Here is a 19,879-nt window from a genome sequence, read left to right as displayed (position 1 = left end):
GATGCTCTGGAACAGATGGGATAATCCTTGCAGAAACTAATAAAAAAGACTCAAGTTTCTCAAGGCATGTGGATCGAATGGTGACCCAAGAGGCTGCGCAAAGGCTCCTTGATACTCCTAGGCAATAGATCGGATATGACACACGAAACTCGAGCCCTTAGTCTCTGGATATTACACACCAGAAGTTGGATATTACACACCAACACTCAATCAACTCGACAAGCAAGAAGAAAAGAGAAAACAAAGGTTTTGATAAAAAGATTGGATACCTCTTATTAGATTTCGACCAGGTTTATAGAGGGAGAGACTTGTACATGCACAAGCTCTCGAATATGCAAGAGGAGTAAAGACAGACTACTCTCGAAAATACAACAAAGACCAAAGGCTAGAGTTTTCGAAAATGAAGAAAAACATAACATAAACTTAGAAATAAAAATAACATAAGATAGATAATGATATTCTTGGACCAAATCAACAACCAAGTGATGTGAAGAAACTTGTGGCTTCGTTACAAACCTTCCTCTGGAAAACCTGGTGGGAGAAAACCAAAGGTTAGGAAAAGAGCACACACAAGCTACTTGCTTAGTTGTTGATCAGCTTGAACTTGGAATGGCTTGGATGGTGGTTGAGGTATAAAGATGATAGTGCTTCCATCTCGAACAATGAATTCTTCTTGTTGCATCCTCAGCTACAAGCTCTCCATGATCAGGTTCATGATTCCATTCCTTTGTGCTATCCGGAATGACATCACCTTCTCCAGAATTTCCAGCTGATATCGATGCTAACTTGAAGCTCTTGTATAACCTGAATCGCCATTGCTTCAAACCAGAAGATCTTTGACTCAAACCTAGTCAACCTCAACAGCCTGTAGACACCAAATTTCTGAGAATTCCTTTGTAACAACCTGAATGAACACCTTTTCTTGAACATAACTCTGAACCGCTGATGTTGCCAACATAACCCGCCGCTTAGCACAACTTTGCTAAGAAGACTTTCGACGCAAGAATCTCTGCTCAAACTCTGCTCAAACAAATCATTACCTCTGCAACCATGATACCTTGTAGAGCCATTTGTTTCCCCCTCATATGCCCTGAGAAGCCAAAACAAACTACTACTGAATCCCATGCAGAAGACCGAAACATACATGTTTCCATCCTGAATCAATCTCGATTTGATATCGCCACCTGTTCAGCCGAACTCTGTCTTGAACAAGTAAACTCCTTGTTCTCGTAGATCAATCCCAACAGAAAACTATGTGTTACGCCAAACACATATCTGCTTAGAAAACCACATTGCATTCCCTCTGAAAATAGAAGCCTTATAGTATCTTGTTCTCTGAACATCTATCCAATTGTAGACTCTCATAATCACACATAGACAAACCCTGCATCAACTGATTTACTTGAACTCTTCTTCAGCACCCTTCACGCTGACTAAAGAGTACCATCTGAACAACCATGAAACACTCATATCATTCAAGGTTCTAAGGCGTCCCCTAGTTCCAAGAATTCCATGAGATACCGAGCTGAAAATACCCACATATATTAGAACACACCTGTAACTGATATACCATGTAGAGATAACCCAAGAACACCGTGAAATCCCTCACTGAATCTTCAGACAATCCTATACAAAACCAGTGCGAAACCTCTTGTGTTCCACTATGCTTTCAGTTCCAATAACATGCAGAATAAGAAAAAATCCGAAACTCCAATATAGTCACATACGCCTTGTGACTGCAGATCGAGGACAGTTACAAAACCTCTCTTTCTTATGCTAACAGCCTGCCACCATCTTATCTTGTGAATAACATGAAGTCCTTCTCACATAGTAGCACGTTCTTGCACCCTTGGAGAACTTTAGAGAAACTCTGATTTCATAACTAGAAAGCATCTCAACCGATTCAACTGACTCGTGAATCCTTCCTCCGTAAACTTGTCCAGCTGCAGCAAAGAACGTCCAACATTTTTCCTTCTTTTTCTTGTAAACCAAAAATCTCTTTCACCTAATCTTGATCTCAGTGTATCCTCTGATTTTCACTCTATCAGATTTCCACATGTGTAGAACCACTTGACCACCAGCTTCACATGACTCTCCTCCTCGAGACATGGAATCCGTGAATCAATGAGTATGTGCTCTGATACTACTTGTTGCGGAATTTATGGTTCTGATACCACTTGTAGAGTTAATCGCAACTCTAACAAGACTTTGTTGGAGGGATTAATAGTTTATGGTATCATTTACTACAATCCCCTGGTCCTTTGATCTTTCCAATTGATTCAATCCTTGTTCATGACTCAAAAAAATTTCACCCAGTTCAAAGCCGCACCGCTACATCTGGGGTGGATCCAAGATCCACAACATCTACTATGAAGTATCGGAAAACACCTCCGATGTGGTTTACAAGATCATCTCTCTTCGGTTAAAAAACCCTAGAGAGTATACAAAGATATACAAGAGAAGTACATGGCTAAGAGCTATGCCTAAAACAACATATCATCTCTAGCTTACTCTATCTCTCTAACAGACGCCATGGAAGCACTCTCTGGATGCTTGAGGCTCCTGCCTCCCAGAAACTTGACTTGTGCTTAGAGATCCCTGTCGTGGTCTCTCTTTCTTTGTATTTTCATTACTTGACTTAATTGGCTTCTTCGTTTAGGCTTATAGGTTGTCCGCGCATGACTTATGCAAGCTGGACCAGCCAATGAACAAGTCCGATGGGCTAGACCAAACCTCAATACACTTGAAATTCTGCAGGTTAGTGTTTCCCTTTCACTTGTCTGTTTTGATTCATTAAGTTCCAAGTCTGGTTTTGGTGTTGGCTTACTCATTTATTTTGATCTTGTAGGTTCATTTACTTATGCATCAACCGATTTCAAATCCTAATGTGGTGTATCTTTTGTACATCTCTGTGTCTATATGTCAATTAGGATTTATAAGTTTCATGTTAATCGGTTCTGTTTGCAATTTTTTTTAGCGTTTTCAGTTTCCACATTCTCAAAGTTTATTTTTTTTTCAGTGAAGTGTTTCTTCCGTTTTTTGAAGCGAAGCTTCTTGACTCCGCATGAGACCATCGTCGAGGTACATCTTTTGTTTATTGCTTTGTTTATATACAAAGACACAACCAGTAAGTTACTTGCTGTTGTTTTCGAATGAGAACTAATGAGAAAATTTTGAAGAACTTACATCATCCATATTATCTTCAAGTGGTGACTCTGTGAGAAGCTCATGTGGAGTTAATGTTGCAGAAAACTTTGAAGGATTTGCTGATTTTTGATATTCTTCATAAAGCGAAATCAGATTGTCCCTAACAACTTGAACCTTTTCCTCAGAAGTCCTTGGATCAATCTTTTGATAAGCAGATCGAAGTATATCCAGTTTCAACCTCGGATCTTGAGCAGCCCCATAGCTAGAATCACACTATATTGATTCCAATACTTCGCAAACTTCTTTTGCATCACCCTAGCCACTGTTCTCACATCACCATCATTTTCACAATCAGCATATTCTTCAACATCATCTCAATTTTCCACACCTGAATGAAGTAGACATTGGCGGTTGGATATTTTACTCATGAAAAGTAAGTGCTGATGGTATTAAAAGGCTTCAGCAAGTCACATATTTTGACTCCATGTTCCCACTCTTCTTTTGTAGGCAACCATTTGTAACCTCTTTCATACAAATTCAGAATAGCAAATGCGTCTCTGAATTTTAAAGCTCTCGCCAACATTTCATATGCTGAATTCCACCTGGTAGAGACATCTAAAGACAAACCCGCACCACTTGTGATCCCATTACTCTCAACGCAGATAGCAAAAGAGTCTTTCCTTGACTCAGATGCTTTTACAAACTTTACACTCTCTCTTATGTTCTCTATTAGACTAGTGGCTAATTCTAAACTTGCTTTCACAATCAGATTTAAAATATGTGTCGAGCATCTAACGTGCAAGAACTTTCCATTACACAATAGCCCATTGCTACTCCCATTGCTACTCAGAAGCTGATGCTTTAGAATATTTAGCATACTATCATTAGCTTTAGCATTATCTAGTGTGATAGTAAATACTTTCTTCTCCAGTCCCCACCCCTTTAAGCAATCATAAATTACCTTATCTATCTCTTCACCACTATGAGGAGGTTTCAGATTACAAAAATGCTAGAACCTTATTATTCAACCTCCAATTCTCATCAATGAAATGCGCAGTAATACATATATATCCCAAATCAACACTTCGGGCTGTCCACAAATCTGCTGTAAAACACACTCTACCCTTGTGTTTCACCAAAACCTCTATCAACTTAGCTTTTTCTATCTCATATCTCTTGTAGACATCTGCTGCTGCTGTTTGTCTACAGATATGCTGAACATCAGGGTTAAGAAATCTATCTTTTTCCCTTACTTTTCCGTATTCAACATACTTAAAAGGTAAGTCACTATATATAATTATGTCAGACATCTTCTCTCTATCTGCTTTGTGATCATATTTAACAGCATCAGACATAGGCTTAGCAGGGCATATCTTTGAATGGCGGTTTAGTGTTGATGTTCCATGTGTTTTTTCTACTACCAACTTAAGACCACAATGATTACATCTAGCCATTTGTTTTCCATCATCCTCTAATCCTACATGAGTAAAATCTTTCCAACATTTAGCCCTACGTCTTTTACGTACCGATTGAAATGGATGAGTGACACTTAGTGTTTGCTCATGAAATTCTTCTTCACCTTCCATCTGCACCTCTATGTTCTCATTTTCAGCATCCATAGCAGCAAGTGTTTCAAGTGATGGGAGATCCATAGTATCAGTAGCTGAAACTCAATACAAAAATAAGACAAGATTAGTTCATAAGCTTAAAGTATTACTTAAGACAAAGACAAGAACCGCAAAACAAGTAGCAAGCTAGCTAGTCAAATTGAGTTTATTACAAAATCAAAACAAATGAGCTATCTGAGAATAATAAAAAAATGCTTTCCCACAAGAGACGTACCAGATCGTATCAGAGATGAAGCTAAAAGATGGGTTAAAATCTCCTCTTACCCTGAAACGAAACAGAGTGACAAGGATTATAATAAGAGAAGACAAATGACGAGCTCATCAGAAACATGAATCAAAAGTTCAACAACTTTACAGTCCCTAAGGCCCACAATACTCCGTGAAAGAGAGAAAGTAACATATAAGAAACCAGGGTTTTCTCATAAAATTACCAGAAGAGAGAAGAAGAGATCATCGTCGGAGGAAAAAGAGATCGTCAGAGGAGAAAGAAGAGATTGTGTGGGAACCGAAATTCACACTATCGATTTCCATTGATTTAGGAAAGATAGGAAACCCTAAATTTCCCAGAGGTCTCGAATATCTGCTAAACAACACGCCAAGCCATCATAACACGAAAATATAGACGAAAAGTACATATGAGAATAGAAAGAGAGCAAGAAGTGTTTTATTCCGATTCTGCGTATGAGCGTTACAACAAGGTAAGAGCCTTGGCTACGAGAGATGTCGGCGAGATCCCTAGTTCTAGCAACCTAAGACTGCGGAAAACCTAGTTGAGTCGCAGCTCGATAATAAAAACGGAAAGTTGCCTAAATGCTCTAATTGCTAAGTTTTGCTCTGAGTAGAAAATTTTTGTGTCCCCCTGCATCTTCAGCTTCAACATCCTTATATACTCTGTTAGGGGATTTTGTGTAGGATCTTTGTAACTACCCCGGAACGATGGATGACGCTGGTATTTCGTATTGATTTGCAAGTAACAAGGTAGAAGAGGACGTTTTATTATATCAAAGAGCTGGAACTACAATAGATTGGTGTATAAACCCTAGTTCTAGCCGCCTAGCTCTGATCTCTAAGTTTTCCAGTGTCGATCCCTTTTTCTAGGGTTTGGGCTCCCCTTATATAGTCATCTTGAGGTCGGCCTGAGTCGGTTTGAGTAGGTTAAACTCTTCAATATTCGGAAATATGGAAGGTTCTCCATATCGGAAGTTTTCCATTTCCCAGAGGAAGGGGGTGGTCCATTTGACCGGACCTGGAGTGCTTCGTAGCGGGGACCCAGGGAGTCTCCTAGCGGGGACCCGGAGGCCGGTGTCCTCCCTGGGGTATGGAGGAATTCAATACCTGAGTATTTTCCCCCAACAGTTTGCCCCTTATTTCTTGATTTCGTCATCAAACTCGGGGAATAACCTGTGCACTCAAGTCAACCGGAGTTGCTCATTCTCAGTGGGCTTCCCCTAGGCAGGACATCGCTCTAGTAATCCTGCTATTCCGGGTTCCTCTTAGGTCGGAGCCATACTATGAACCCGGGGGAGGACTGGTTCCCTTGTAGTAGGCCGGGACATGGTGGTATCTTCTTGAACCGTTGATTCTTGTCGAAGATGGCAAAGCTCGGGGCTTTAGCGGTATCCTGTAGATGATGGAGCCTAGAGCTCTAATAATTCCTGAAGAGGAAGCCTGAGCATTTGAGTGTGATGCGTAGAGGAAGGTCTGAAGGGTTCCGAGTACTTCGAAGGATATTTAAGTCGAAGAATATTTAGGAGGCACGTGTCCATTTTTTGCGGAATTTTTTCCTTTTCAGGGAGGATTTTCCCTTTTTCTTGCGAGGACCGGGTTTCCTTTTACGCTGGTCGTCTACGCTGAGGATTCTCTGAGATATTTGGAAATATGGAAGGATCTCTTTATCAGAATATTTCCTTTTCCAGCTCTGTGAGGAAGGATGATCCAGGTGTATATAATGGCTCGCGATACCTCTATATCAGCCTCAATCCATCTTGAATGCTGATTTTTGGACAGGAAAGATGAATCCCGAACTACTCGCGTTTCCATCCTCACTCATGGGTGGCCGTTCAAAGCCACGTCGTCTTTTCACCGATCCAATCTCCTCTCCCATTCCTTCTTGGGGGAGATGTTCCAAATGCTGATAGTGAAGTGGTCCCGATGGCGCCCCTGAGAGGGCGTCACTCCTGTTTCTTTTATGACGGTCCTCGTTCCAAGATCCGGGAGGGAGATCTTGAGGATATCTGGAGGAAGTACGCGATTCATCCTTCAGTTGGAATGAGGAGTCCTTCCGAGTTCGAGCGCGCTCCAGGCGGAGGAGCGAGTGAGGTGCTGTCTACGAGGCATATCTAGAGGCGGGCTTCCGAGGTAGTATCCCTTCCCTTACAGCTAAAGTATCCTCTTACATCGGTTTATGTCCCTCTTAACTTACTCCCCTGACCTGGAGGATTTTAATGGCTATCCAAGTACTCGGGGACTTTCATGGATTCTCCGTCGGAGTGCATGAGATTCTATACTCCAACTACTTTTCCCCTCAGGTGAACAAAGCAGGGTTCTATCACCTCTTGTCCCACGATGGGACTCCTTTCGTTGAGGAATCTTCAAGGGGTATTAGGGGTAATTATCCCTTCGGGGATGGTTGGAACAACCGATATGCATTCGTGAAGATCCAGGAGCCATTCGGCTATCCTACGTCCTGGCGTACCGTCGGTAAGGTTTTCTCCTTTATTTGAGCCTTGACTTTACCAATCCTTTGGGACCTCGTATTCATTGATGCTTGGTTTTTTTGCTATAAGTTGTGTCTCGCCCGGTGTCCTTCGCTGGAGAAGAAATAGCGAAGCTTATAATGGGAGTTCCCCGACGATTCTTGTGGGTGAATTTTCTTGTGAACAAGGAGTCCTTGCGTCATAGATGTATTTCACTATAAGTAAACAAGGGATATCCCGACGAAAAACCCGACCGAAAAAATTCCGTCGGAATATCCCGACAGAACTCCTGCGAAAAATGGTCGAAAATAAGCTTCGTCAAATTCGTCGGTATTCCGTCGGAATTTCCCGACAGATAAAGCTCGTTGGTATTTGGTCTGGTAATCCCGACAGCATTTCGACGATATCCCGAGGAAATATGACCGTTGAAAAAATAGAAGCTACGGACGGCATACCGACGGCATCCCGACAGATTAAATAACTGTTATATATAGCCGTTTAAAGTTGAATAATCCTGCTGAATTACAGACGGAATCCCGACGGAATGTGAACGTTAAAATAGCCGTTTGATTTCCCGACGGATTACCGACGGCTATCGGCCGTCGGTAGTTTTCCAGATTTTCCTATAAATACAACTGTTCCTTCATTCTTTCAACTCACAACAAAACAATAAAAATCATGGCTTCTCCTTATAATTTTCGTTCTTGGATAGATCAACCTCATATGAATCCAAATCCAGGTTTACTTACGGAAGAATACGCACGTGGTATTCAAGAATTCATGGCGGTAGCTCAAAATCAACCGGAAGCAAGAACAAGTAAGTATTTGTTATGTTCATGCTCTAGTTGTAAGAATAATAGAAGCGTTAAGAAAATGGAAGTATGGAATCATTTATATCTAAAAGGTTTTACACCCGGTTATAAGATTTGGTTTCTTCGTGGAGAAAGATTTGATTATGGTGGTAGTAGTAGTAGTAGTAGTAGTAGCGAACCTCAACCTGCCGATAGGTTAGATGAACCTAGCACGGATGTAGATTTTGGGGTAGGGACTGTTCAGATGGTAAATGATGCATATAGAGAAAATTTACCCCCGAGTAAAGAGGAAGGAGATAGACGAGAAGAACCCAATTTAGAACCCAAAAGATTTTTTGAAATGTTAGATGCAGCTAAGCAGCCTGTATCGAGGATGTAGAGATGGACATTCACCTTTATCATCTGCAAGTCGATTGATGGCGCTAAAGACTGACTATAATTTGCCTGAAGAATGTGTGGACGCGATTGTGTATCTTGTCAGAGATGTTCTACCTGAGGATAATCTTGCACCTGGTTCATATTATGAGGTTCAAAAATTAGTCGATGGTCTTGGTTTACCTTATTAAGTGATAGATGTTTGCATCGATAACTACATGATTTACTGGAGAGCAGATGAGAACCGGAAGAAATGTAAATTCTGTGGCAAGCCCCGTTATCAGGAAACGAGTGGAAGAGTTCCGGTGCCATACAAACAAATGTGGTATTTGCCATTGACTGAAAGATTGAAGAGGTTATATCAGTCAACACGCACAGCAGAACCAATGAGATGGCATGCAGAGCACTCAACAAATGGTGAGATAACACATCCTTCTGATGCAAAAGCCTGGAAGCATTTTCAATCAACATATCCCGAATTTGCATCTGAAATAAGAAATGTGTATCTTGCAGTAAGCACAGATGGTTTCAGCCCATTTGGAAAGCATGGAAGACAATATTCATTGTGGCCAGTAATTCTGACACCATACAACTTACCACCACATTTGTGTATGCGATGTGAGTTTATTTTCCTCTCAATTCTCGTTCCCGGTCCACATCATCCTAAGAGATCACTAGATGTGCTTCTTTAGCCATTGATATATGAGCTTTAATTATTATGGGAGCACGGTGTTCCTAAAGACGATGTTTCGCAGAAAGAAAAAATTTAGATGCGAGGAGTACTTATGTGGACAATAAGTGATTTCCCAGCATATGGTGTGTTATCTGGATGGACCACTCATGGGAGGCTATAATGTCCTTATTGCCAAGACAACACAGATGCTTTCCAACTAAAAAAACGGTAGGAAAACGTGTTGGTTTGACTATCACTGGAGATTTCTAGCACACGATCATCCATATCGTAAGAGTAAAACATTGTTTACAAAGAACAAGAGGGTGTTTGACAGTCCACCTGAAGAAGTAAGTGGCAAAAGTTGGTGGAACAGTTAAGAGATTTTGGTGCAGAAAGGACGCCAGACGTGGGTGGAAACGGACATGAACCGGTTGATGGTGTAGGAGAACATCATAACTGGCATAAGAAGAGTATCTTTTGGGATATTCCATATTAGGAGACTCATTTGTTGCGGCACTGTTTAGATATCATGCATATGGAGAAGAACTTTTTCGACAATTTGATGAACACTGTCCTTAATGTCCAAGGCAAGACGAAGGACAATTTGAAGACAAGACTGGATTTGGTTGATATTTGTGCTCATCCCGAACTTCACATTGATGAGCATGGTGAAGCTCCTATTCCCATATACCAACTGGATGCAGCTGCGAAAGACGAGTTTTTTTATTGGGTAACATACAGTGTTAAATTTCCAGACGTTTACGCATCAAATTTGTGTAATTGTGTTGACAAAAGTGCAGGGAAGTTTAGTGGCCTGAAAAACCACGATTGTCATGTAATGATACAGCACCTCCTTCATTTTGCATTTTCTGAACTATTACAATGAAATGTCCATGAAGCAATTGCAGGTACTTTATATTTCAAATATATTTAATTATTTGTTGTATGATTTTTTTTAATGCTTATATATATACTTATGGAATTTGTTTTCTTTATGTATGTAGGGATAAGTACTTTTCTCCGTGATTTATGCTCGAGATCACTCACATCAGATGGTATTCGTAACTTGGAAGCTAATATACCAGTGACTCTTTGCAACCTTGAGAAGATATTTCCTCCATCTTTTTTTGATGTTATGGAGCATCTTTGTATTCATCTTGCGAGAGAAGCGGCACTTGGTGATCATGTGCAATATAGGTGGATGTATTTGTACGGACGGTATATGTTTCATTTGAAGAAGAAGGTGAAAAATTTGAGCAAGGTGGAGGGATCAATAGTGGCTCAGTGCATCAATGAAGAAACCTCAAACTTTGCTGAATACTACTTTCCATCAGAAGTTCAAACAAAAAGTCGAAGACCTGCACAGCATGATGATAGAGGTGAAAGGGCAACTTATTATGTTTATGTGCCAAAAATGTTTACATAAATTGGACGACATAGTAGGAAATCGACGGATCGGAGACTTACTGTGGCTGAGCATGCCTATTTTTACACATATTTGCTTACTAACTGCGAAAACGTTCTTGAATATGAGAGGTACGTTGATTCAAAACTATGAATTAATTGCAATATATTTGACAAATATGTAACATCTTGGGGTGTTTTAACAGAATTTACATGGCAGAGATGCGCTTTAAGTACCCGGGTGCGACTGAAGAACAACTTAAGCAAACCAACTTCGCAACATGGCTTTCTGATTATGTAAGTGTCTAATAAGTAATTAGTAGTAATTAATCATTTTATTATTAAATTTTACTGAACAATAACAATTTTCTTGTTTTTATAGGTAAGCCATTGTTTAGCTATTGGGCACCTAGTTAAAGATTGGTTGCGTGAGATAGTTTGTGGTCCAAACTTTGTTGTGAAATCATATCCGAGATATTGCACTCGAGGATATGCATTCAGAGTTCTTAAGGAAGGTACTGCGAGGAGAACAGTTGATTGTGGTGTTTCTTCGTCATCAGGGGATGATGTGTACTACGGTAACGTACGCGAAATTTTAGAAATCCAGTATGCGGGAATGATAGGCATGAGGTGCACTGTTCTACTGTGATTGGTACGACAACATTGTTGATCGCGGAGTACACACCGATGCATTCGGAGTTACGTCTATACATTCGCGACGTCGACTGGATTATTACGATCCATTCATTCTTGCTTCACAAGCTGATCAATTATGTCTTTTGAAATATATTTTCCACCTAAAGTAATCATATATATTTACTTCGACTTATATATTTTATGCTATTTCAGGTTTGCTATATACGTTATCCACGGATTAGCCAAAGAAATGATCCTTGGATCACTGTCACGTCAATATATTCAAGAAGCCGAGTACAAGGAGTATTTGATCCACTACAACAGCGATTAACCGAAGAGGATGTACACTTGGAATCAGAGGGCGAGATTGGAGAGTATGACGAAGACGATTCAGCTTCATGTTCATCATCAGATAATTCCTCTGCTTCATAGTAGATCTTGTATAATTAAATGTATTTGAGAATCACTTTTAATCTTTGTAGATTTCTTTTAAAAAAATTTAAGAATATATGAAAATTTCTTATATATATATATATAATATCTGAGAATTACTTTTAATCATTTTAGATTTCTTTTAAAAATATTTTAAAATATTTGAAAATTTCATTAAAAAAAATAATTAAGTTCTCGATAGTTAGAAACTACAAATTCGTCTGTATTCCATCGGGATTTACCAACGACATTCCGAAGGAAACCTCAAATTTGTTGTTTCCGTCTGTTTTCCCTCGGGATATACCGACGGCATTCCGACGGAATCCTCAAATTTGAGGAGGATTCCGTCGGAATCCAGTCGGTAAATACCGAGGGAATGCAGACGGAAACCTCTAGTTTGTGGTTTCGGTTTGTTACGGGTTATGGGTTTTGGTTTTTAAAAGGATTAGGGATCATATATAAGATTAGAAAATAAATGTCACCTTTGTATCCTCACATTTTAAAATTTTGAACATGACATATTCATCGAATCAAAACTGTATTGTAAAACTCATACACTCTTATGTAGCTTATGCCGGATTCGTAAGTTGTACTCCTCCAATTACTTTTAACAATTTTTTTAATGTTTATGATTATATAACATAATATTTCAGTTGTACAAAGGCATATAACAAATTGAAAATCATTTTTGAAGAGTTGCCATTAAGAAACTCTATTCCATCGGGAAATACCAACGAAATACAGACGGATATATATGTCCAACGAATTACCAACGGAATAATTCGTCGGTATAGCAAAAATTACCCGGGAGAGTACCGCGCCAAAATTTCGGTTCACCGCTAAACCCGTAAATATCGACGATATATTCCACAAGTTTTTTCCGTTAGGATTTTTGTTTCCATACTTAACCCAAAAACCATTCTTCTTCCCCATTTTCCCCTCTTCTCTCTCTCTCTTCCGTCGATCTCTCTCTCCCTCTCTCGTGAAAATCACCGAAATCGGCTCTTTCTCTTCCTCTTCTGTCGATTCGTTCACTGTCCCCTCCTAATCATGTAAGTTTTCTCTCCCAATTACTTTGCTTTGGGTTTTAGATGTTACAAAGTTAGTTTGTTTAGGGTTTGTGTGATTGAAAGATTGATTAGGGATTTTGAAGTTAGATTAGGGATGTAGAGATAGATTAGGGTCGGGATTGATGTTAGAATTATGTATTGAAGTTTAGATTAGGAATTTTTGTCATTGAAAGATTAATTATTCATATATATTTCTTTTAAGGGATGGACCTCCTCCTCTTACATTTAGACGTCGTTCCTGATCTCAGAGTGGTAGTTCTAGTTCGGCCCCTCCGAATACTTCACCTGCTGCCCTGTTGCAGCTACCATTCCACCATCCCGCACCCCTCCACCGGCACACACCCCTCCACCAGCCCGCACCCCCACTTCGGTAGCTTCCGACCCTTCTCAAGGTTCAAGAGGAGGATTTCCCACTGTAATGAGCATTGAGGAGTTGGTTAGTCAACCTGGCCGAGAATCGCTCACGCGCCTCGATCCAAATTATCGATTTGTCCTAAACACAACTTGGTAAATATTTAATTTAAAAGTTTCTTACATCTTATATTCAACTTTTACTGTTAATTGTGTTTGATTTTATTTTGTAGGTTTGATTTGTCTAGCAATGGTATCACCCAAAGCCTTCTTAGGACGGAGTACAACTTGCTAAAGCATGGTTATCCTACTTATTGTGACATGCCTGACGAAGATCAGGCCCTCTGGTTTCGGCAATTTGCGGTATAAGTTCTCAATTTTAAATATTTTTTAAAATTTCTACATTTGTAACTTTTTTTTAATTTGTTTGTATTTATTTTGCAGCAAGAGTTTACTTGGGATTCAGTGTTGACAACAACGGTGAAAAATGCTTTTCACCAGAAAGCGGCTCGACACTACACCAAGCGAATCAATGAGTGGAAGCAAAAATAGGAACTTGACCAGGTACCGAAACACCTGAACCCAGTCGTTTGGCAGGATTTGATTGATCATTGCGGGAAAAACGATACAAAGTCTTTGTCGGAAACAAACTCAACTAATCGGTGTAGCCTGCGTGGCGGGAAAGGGATTTTTGTCCACAACTTAGGGGCGACGAGTTTACAGACTTGAGCACTTCAGCTAGTAAGTTTGAAATTTTATTTTCTTATTAATTTTTAAATATTTGTTACTAATTTGTATTGTTTTAGATGAAGGAAAACGGCGGGGTTCCCGTCGATGATCTTGCGCTGATGAAGTCCGCCTACACCAACAAAAGAACTGGCGAGATTTAGGATTCACTTATTAAGGATGTAATCCAGCTCGTGGAGAACCGAAGAGAAGATATACTTTCCACTCAGGCGGCTTCTATGGGTGAAAATGGATGTTATGCTTCTTCCAGCACCTTAACTGTGGAGCAACTCAACAACCTTGTTCTCGAGGTACACTCTAATTTCTTTTTGATTTTATGTGTATATATGTGATTGCTATTCTAACTTATGTTATTTCTCATTCAGGCTGTTCCAAAGAAGAAAGGCCGTTATGTTGGGTTGGCTCGTTCAACCGGAGGGGCTTCTTTTTCTTTTGCTTCTTCAGCTCACGTATGCCCGCCTGTTGATGACCTTATGGAGCAGATCAAGACTAAGGATTTGGAGATTGAGTTCCTGATAACCGACAATGCTGAAATCCGGGTTGAGCTGCAGCAAAACCGGACGGCGTTGCAAGATAACATGGCTCTCACGCAGAGTTTGTTGGAAAGGTTTAAGACCCGCTTCGGTGAAGACTTTTAGTTGTTTTTTTTTGTCAACCTAGTTGGTGTTTTATATTCTAAAACCTTTTGTAACTTTTATGTATAATTTGAATTATAACTACTGATGTTTTAAAATTTTTAATTATCCTTTCATTTTACATTTTATAATTTATTTTACAATTATATAATTTATTTTTATAAAAAATACATTCCCCACGGTCAAAATCCGTCAGGATTTATAAAAATACCGACGTAACGGATTTGTCAGGATATTTCCAAATCCCGACCGAAGTGATTTGTCGGTTTTGTTTTGCATTCCCGACAGACTGCTTTCGTCAGTATATTGAAAGGATCCCGATGAACCAAAGCCGTCGGTTTTTAAATACATTTCTGGCGGACAAATTCAGTCGGGAATTAGAAAAATACCGACGGAACAGATACCTGTCGGTTTTTAATGTTCCGACGACATTATGCGTCAGGATTTCGTCGGGATAATGTTCGTCGGTAATCCGTCGGAATTCTCGAGGATTTACCGACGGATTTCTGTTTCCCGATGAAATGATACCGACGGCTGTTTTCGTGGGGATGCCATCGGAATCGTTGTTTCTTGACCAAGTTCTGACGATTTTGTCCGTCGGTATCCGACAGTTTTCTTGTAGTGTTTGGTGTAAGCCTTCCGCTTTTAGTTTTCACCTGATTGGATTCCGTCTTCTTATTTCTTGTGTTGCTTTCTCCCGGGGAACGTGGTGAGACTCTCGGTGTCAGCCATCTACGACGAGCATCAAAAGGCTAAAACACGGAAGATGTGTCCTTTTTATACCCCTCCGCCGAGATTGGCGAGGGCCGCTTCGTCGTTTAATGGTTCCACTTCATCAACTGGTGTTGGAGCTGCGCCTAATCATGACCCATTGGTAGACGCTCATCAGAGGTTGCTTGGTGAGGTGTTCTTTCTCCGTAGCCAGGTGCAAGATATGGTGGCCCGTCGGGATCTATTGATTCAGCATGTGAGGGCGTCGGCCAGGTGGAAGCTCATGAAGGAATGGCTAAAGAAACGGGTAGAGCATTGGGATCCCGAAGAAGAGTACAGCCGATATTTATTCCTGTCCGGGGGAATCAACCAGCAATCCGGGGGTTTTTCCCAGGCTTCTACCCCAAAGTCCGTTGTGGGGTCGCGATTCTCGGAGGAGCCTTTCTTTTGAATGATTTTTCACTTTTTTTTGTTTTTGAAGCTCTGGCTTTTGCTGACTCTTCTTTGTTTGAATAATGGCTCTTTGTAGCCCCTTTTGATTTTTGGAATAATGGATCTTCATAATTTTCCTTTTATGCACTCTTTCTCATTATATTGTTTTGCATGCTCTAACGGTAGTAACTCGAATCTTCGAGAGGATGCTCCCCGTCTTCTTCTTGGTTGAGGTGACAAGATTCTGGGTCGAACCAGAGTGTTGTCTTAGAACTAGGAGACTTCTCCAGAATTTTTTGGGATGGCCCCGAACCCGGAGAATATAGCTGGAACCTGCAAGATAGGTTCTGAACCCGAAGGTGCTTTCTAGAATATGGACTCTGGGAGCCCGGAGATTGCTTTTGTAACCCAGACGTCACATAAGGACCCGAAGGTCGTTTGGGAGGGTTGCCTTTGGATCCTGATATCATGTTTGGGACCCAGAGGTCACGTGGGAACCAGAAGGTTCCTGAGATTGTATTTGGACCCTGAGGTCATGTGGGAACCCAGAGGTTTTCCCTTTGGATCCCGAGATCGTGTCTGGAACCCGTAGGTTCTAGATTATGGGATAATTTTGGAACCCGAAGGCTATTCTTTAGATCATGGGATCATGCTTGCAACCCGGAGGCTATATGGGAACCTGGAAGTTCTTCCTTAGATCCCTAGATCGTATTTGGAACCCGGAGGCCATACATGAACCCGAATGTTCTTTCTTAGATCTTATACATAGAACCTAAGATCGTATGGGAAATTATAGGGTTTCCTCTTTAGATCGCAGGATCGTATATGGGCCCGGAGTTCCCTTGGGAACTCGGAATGTTTGGTTTCACAGGGACCGTACTCCGCCTTTCTTATAAATAAAGAAGCGACGGGATATATCGAAACATGAAACCAACAAAATTATATAATTTTTTAAAAACTATAATAGCATTGTCTTAATTTTAACAAAATATTAATATGCCATCGTTAGCAAGACTTGTCAATTACGTAAATATTATAAATTAGCATTAGATTATATATTATTACCTTTATATCTTAAAAATGATCATCATAAACATATATAACAACTACTACACATATACAAAACACAATATATATATTTTTCTAAAAAATATACATGTTAAAAATATAATATGTTATAAGATATTTTAAAAAGAGACAATCCTCAAAGCACGTGTCAAAATCTAGTGTGTATTAAAACAAAGATGTTTGATTTTTTTTGGGGTATTTAGGCAAATCTTTATATATAAAGTAAGCTTTGTATCCCTTAGAGTGTCCAGCTCGGATGCCATGTCACAAATTCGTGTTCTGTGGTATCGACACGTGTCCACTAAGACTACACACTGTGTTTCATTTATTCTGTGTCGATTTCGTTTGGGCTTACGATTACGTTTGTGGGCATTCGCTTACTTCGTAAAACTTATTTTAGAGTGTAAGCCAGTATAGTCAAAACACGTCGTTTTTGATTCTTTTGTTTCTTTTGTTTCATCTATTTTTTCTTCTGTGCGGCTGCGATATCGGAGGAGACTCTAGGGTTTTTGATCCAGATGATTCATCTTCTTCCTAACTTTCCCAAGGAATCAACCAGTGTCAGTTATTGTTTTTACTCATGGAATTTATGATATTTATCGTCCAAATCCCTTTGGGCTAATATATATTGTTTGTGAGTCAACTCAACCCTAGCATCCAACCGCCACCGTCCTCTTCGATCCCCTGCTTCCCCTCATCACAAAGCTTCAACTTTAACACCGCCATTCGAATTAACATCCACCTCTTCCATGGATTACAAGAACGTGATATGCACCTCCTTGCCACAACGAATCGTTAGGAGATGGTAACATTAGAACAACCGTTGCTCCTCTGTCGCAAATGTTCCACTGGTACAACGGTTGAAAGACTACTATCAGTCTTCTTATTCCCTCCGCCACCGCCACCGCCACAGCCTCCATTGCGTAATTGTCTTCGTGCTTGAGGCTCAACGCGTCGATATGATTCTCCAGAGCGCGTTTGCTCGTCTAATGTTACCATCTCCTAACGATTCGTTGTGGCAAGGAGGTGCATATCACGTTCTTGTAATCCATGGAAGAGGTGGATGTTAATTCGAATGGCGGTGTTAAAGTTGAAGCTTTGTGATGAGGGGAAGCAGGGGATCGAAGAGGACGGTGGCGGTTGGATGCTAGGGTTGAGTTGACTCACAAACAATATATATTAGCCCAAAGGGATTTGGACGATAAATATCATAAATTCCATGAGTAAAAACAATAACTGACACTGGTTGATTCCTTGGGAAAGTTAGGAAGAAGTTGAATCATCTGGATCAAAAACCCTAGAGTCTCCTCCGATATCGCAGCCGCACAGAAGAAAAAATAGATGAAACAAAAGAAACAAAAGAATCAAAAACGACGTGTTTTGACTATACTGGCTTACACTCTAAAATAAGTTTTACGAAGTAAGCGAATGCCCACAAACGTAATCGTAAGCCCAAACGAAATCGACACAGAATAAATGAAACGCAGTGTGTAGTCTTAGTGGACACGTGTCGATACCACAGAACACGAATTTGTGACATGGCATCCGAGCTGGACACTCTAAGAGGGATACAAAGCTTACTTTATATATAAAGATTTGCCTAAATACCCCAAAAAAAATCAAACATCTTTGTTTTAATACACACTAGATTTTGACACGTGCTTTGAGGATTGTCTCTTTTTAAAATATCTTATAACATATTATATTTTTAACATGTATATTTTTTAGAAAAATATATATATTGTGTTTTGTATATGTGTAGTAGTTGTTATATATGTTTATGATGATCATTTTTAAGATATAAAGGTAATAATATATAATCTAATGCTAATTTATAATATTTACGTAATTGACAAGTCTTGCTAACGATGGCATATTAATATTTTGTTAAAATTAAGACAATGCTATTATAGTTTTTAAAAAATTATATAATTTTGTTGGTTTCATGTTTCGATATATCCCGTCGCTTCTTTATTTATAAGAAAGGCGGAGTACGGTCCCTGTGAAACCAAACATTCCGAGTTCCCAAGGGAACTCCGGGCCCATATACGATCCTGCGATCTAAAGAGGAAACCCTATAATTTCCCATACGATCTTAGGTTCTATGTATAAGATCTAAGAAAGAACATTCGGGTTCATGTATGGCCTCCGGGTTCCAAATACGATCTAGGGATCTAAGGAAGAACTTCCAGGTTCCCATATAGCCTCCGGGTTGCAAGCATGATCCCATGATCTAAAGAATAGCCTTCGGGTTCCAAAATTATCCCATAATCTAGAACCTACGGGTTCCAGACACGATCTCGGGATCCAAAGGGAAAACCTCTGGGTTCCCACATGACCTCAGGGTCCAAATACAATCTCAGGAACCTTCTGGTTCCCACGTGACCTCTGGGTCCCAAACATGATATCAGGATCCAAAGGCAACCCTCCCAAACGACCTTCGGGTCCTTATGTGACGTCTGGGTTACAAAAGCAATCTCCGGGCTCCCAGAGTCCATATTCTAGAAAGCACCTTCGGGTTCAGAACCTATCTTGCAGGTTCCAGCTATATTCTCCGGGTTCGGGGCCATCCCAAAAAATTCTGGAGAAGTCTCCTAGTTCTAAGACAACACTCTGGTTCGACCCAGAATCTTGTCACCTCAACCAAGAAGAAGACGGGGAGCATCCTCTCGAAGATTCGAGTTACTACCGTTAGAGCATGCAAAACAATATAATGAGAAAGAGTGCATAAAAGGAAAATTATGAAGATCCATTATTCCAAAAATCAAAAGGGGCTACAAAGAGCCATTATTCAAACAAAGAAGAGTCAGCAAAAGCCAGAGCTTCAAAAACAAAAAAAAGTGAAAAATCATTCAAAAGAAAGGCTCCTCCGAGAATCGCGACCCCACAACGGACTTTGGGGTAGAAGCCTGGGAAAAACCCCCGGATTGCTGGTTGATTCCCCCGGACAGGAATAAATATCGGCTGTACTCTTCTTCGGGATCCCAATGCTCTACCCGTTTCTTTAGCCATTCCTTCATGAGCTTCCACCTGGCCGACGCCCTCACATGCTGAATCAATAG

This window comes from Brassica oleracea, chromosome C6, assembly GCF_000695525.1.
Source record: "Brassica oleracea var. oleracea cultivar TO1000 chromosome C6, BOL, whole genome shotgun sequence".
NCBI lineage: Eukaryota > Viridiplantae > Streptophyta > Magnoliopsida > Brassicales > Brassicaceae > Brassica > Brassica oleracea.
Note: the sequence above shows the minus strand (reverse complement) of the source record.